Genomic DNA, 3,168 nt, shown 5'->3' with positions numbered 1-3,168 from the left:
GGAGGGTTATCTCTTTCTCTCATAGGCTCATGGGTGATACATTTTACTAATGGCTGAATAATAAGGTAAGATGGGGAATAATAAAGTAGTATTAAAATTTATTTTACTCATTCAACAAACACATATTGAGTACTTCTTACTTGTTGGCAAAACTGGTAAGGTAAAATGAAAAACTTTACTTATCCTTTCCAGAGTTTAAAATAAAACAAACAAAATACAAGAACATTCGTAATTCAATACATTGTGGTAAATGCTATAAATAAATGTATAAAAAGGTACATGCAATAGCATGACTAATTATGAATGAGATAAGGATGGTTTTGAATGAAATGATAACATTCAAGATAGGTCTAAGGTACAAAAAGTTTATTGTATTTTATATGAGAAAGTGTACATTCTAAGTGGAGTAGTATGGATGAAGGGTCATACATAATTAGGGCATATCATAGGATAGCTAAAGTGAAGAGGTTAAAATAGGAAATAATGAATAAATCTGGATGCAGACCATAAATGTCTTTAAATATTTTTCTTAGAAGATTGAAGTTTAGCTGTAAGCAAAGGAGAGACACCAAAAGTCATGTAATAAGTAAATGAATATTTCACAGATAATTTTTATGGAAATGTGAATGTACTAGAGTTAGAAGACACTGGTGAAAAGGAAATCTAAGAGGCTATTTAAATGGCTCAGGAAATAGATGATAAAAATAGTAACTAATAATTAATTTATAGAGAGATAAATCTGATAGATATTTAGGACTTATGCTTAACTGGATTTAATGTCATATTGGATTTGGAGGCTGACCATAGTAAATAATGTGGCTAGTATCAGGGTTTCTTGTTCAGGAAACTAAATGACTGATGATGCCATTTAATCATGTTTTTAAGGAGGAATCTATTTGTAGGCAAACAGATTAATGAGTTTATTTGAGCTATGTTGATTTTAAGATACCTGTGGGATAGTCACTAAAGATGTCCAATGGGCACTTGAAAATACAATAATGAAACTTAGAAGAAGCATTGCAGTTGGAAATACAGGTTTTATAGCTATTAATGTTAATGTGCTAGCTGTAGCAAGGAAATGAATGCTACTGTTCAGGCAGGATGCATAGGAAGTTATGACAGAATCTAACATTAAAGCTATGAGAGAGTCACCAGTACCTGGTCATTCCTATAATGTATAACTCATGATAGAGAATTGATCTTAGCTTGTAGAATTAGACTCAACTATCCTAAATAATTGAAAATTTTCAGTTGCCTCTCTTCTCCTATCTAATTATTTACAAGCATTTTTCCTCTCCTTTTTATTTTAAAATATTTTATTGTGTAATATTTCATGGCACCATCAGGAATAACAGAAAAGGTTATTTCCAGTTCCTAAGCACATCCTGAAAAATATATTTGTATTTATATATTTATAGCAATATTCCACCCCATTCCCGTAAGTCCACCACCTATTATAGGTTTTTGTTTAAAGCAAAAAACTATTCTCTCAGGTAAGGAAATATATATGGAATCTAAATGAAGTAATGGTGAGAGCAACTCGGGACAGCTTGGTTGTAGGTACAGGGAGAAGGGGTGAAGTCCAGGCTAGGCAGCATGGCATCACTGGGGTCCAGCAGAGGTGGAGGAGGACAGTGTATAAAAAGGCAACATCAGCAGGTGGATTCTGGCATCCTTGCTCCATGAGGGGATGGCCTTTGCCTCAGGAATGAACGCTTCCCAGTACTTGTAGCTGCTACTGTGAGTACAGGACTGTCTTAAGGTACTTGATCACGCAGTTTTTGAAGTCCTTGGATTTCTGTTTCTCAAACCATATCATTTCTTTTTGGACCACAGTTGAAATTCTTTCAAAGTCTCTTTCATACTGAGCCACCCAAGACTCCCACTCTATGATCTCATCCTTGGCCTGCTGCAGCTTGTCAGGCTTGTTGGCCCACAGAAGCCAAGCCTCAGTCCCCTGCTTCTTCTGAAGTGTGGCTTGAGCATCCTGCCAGCACTGCCACGTCTTCACGCGCTGGTCCAAGGCAGATCTGACTATGGCCAGGAGGTGAATGCAGTCACTTAGGAGGTTGGCAAGGAGGAAGTAGTCATTGTTGGCCTGTTCCTGGTAGAGCTGTTCAATTTTTTTCTTCCACCTCAGCCAGCTGGGAGAGTACCCATGGCAACACTGTGTTCTCTGAGCTCCTGAGCATGGCTAGACCCTTTGCAATTGGGCTGCATTCAGTGCTAGTTCTTTCCTGTGGCTGACTAGAGTTTCTACAATGGCATGCAGCTTCCGCAAGCACTGCTCCTCACTCTCTACCTCCTGGCTCTTCTCCTCAACCCAAATGTCTGATTCAGTCATCTTGATGGTAATTTTGTTGACTGCATCTGTGACTTTGCTGAACATGTTGAGGAGACCAGTGCCACTCGATGTCTGGGTACCCATGGTGCTAACAGCTCTTCTTTTTCCAAGAACTTCCTGACATCAGGGTCCCGTAACATGGGAGGATGATTCAGAGTCCTCTGAAAGTACCTTTCTAAATAGAGAGGCCCTCCATTTTTCAAGGAATTCTGCTGAAGAATCTTCCTTCCGAACTTTTACTTTTGTCATTCCTATTAGGCTCTTCTCAGACGGAGGAGGGACAATGAAGCCATTCTGAGAGTGTTTCTCTGAAAGCTTCTCATAAAGACCCAGGAGGTCACTAAATCTTTTTAATGCAAAGTGTCTACTTTCTGGACGTTTGTAAGCTCATCTGTGTTGTAAGTTTTTAGGCTACATAGGCAATCATACCATCCCCTATCATCTCAGAATAAGTTATACCAACTGTCAAATCAAATTGGTCTTCCTGTTCTTCTCCTTCTAGGTCCTCGTAGCTTGGTGGGGGCTTAGAAGAGTTTGTGGCTTCCTGTGGAGGAAGAGCTATGAGTGTTTGGGCTGGCTCCTTCTTCTGATTATTCTGTGTGCTGATTCAGGGATAGCTCCACTGTGGTACCTGCAAAGAGATGATGCGGCTCTTGGTCTTGTTCCCCATGGATCCCATTTTCTTTGGAGCCACTGTTGATGTGGAGGGAGGTAATTCCCTGTGGAGACTGGGGCTTACTGGCCACCACGGTGCAGGTGAAAATATCCTCCCCCTCAGTGTCATTGTCTCTAGCCTCAGGATCTAACCCCCCAGCGGCCCCCTC

The 3,168-nt window shown here is 40.0% G+C and overlaps 1 pseudogene; it reads right to left on the bottom strand.

The window, feature by feature from the left end:
- Positions 1–1,735: 1,735 nt before the first annotated feature.
- Positions 1,736–3,168, bottom strand: part of LOC109377292 (sorting nexin-1 pseudogene) — a 48,085-nt pseudogene continuing 46,652 nt past the window's right edge.

Source organism: Hipposideros armiger, unplaced genomic scaffold, assembly GCF_001890085.2.
Source record: "Hipposideros armiger isolate ML-2016 unplaced genomic scaffold, ASM189008v1 scaffold_1359, whole genome shotgun sequence".
Classification (NCBI taxonomy): domain Eukaryota; kingdom Metazoa; phylum Chordata; class Mammalia; order Chiroptera; family Hipposideridae; genus Hipposideros; species Hipposideros armiger.
This window is presented reverse-complemented; position numbering and strand designations above follow the sequence as displayed.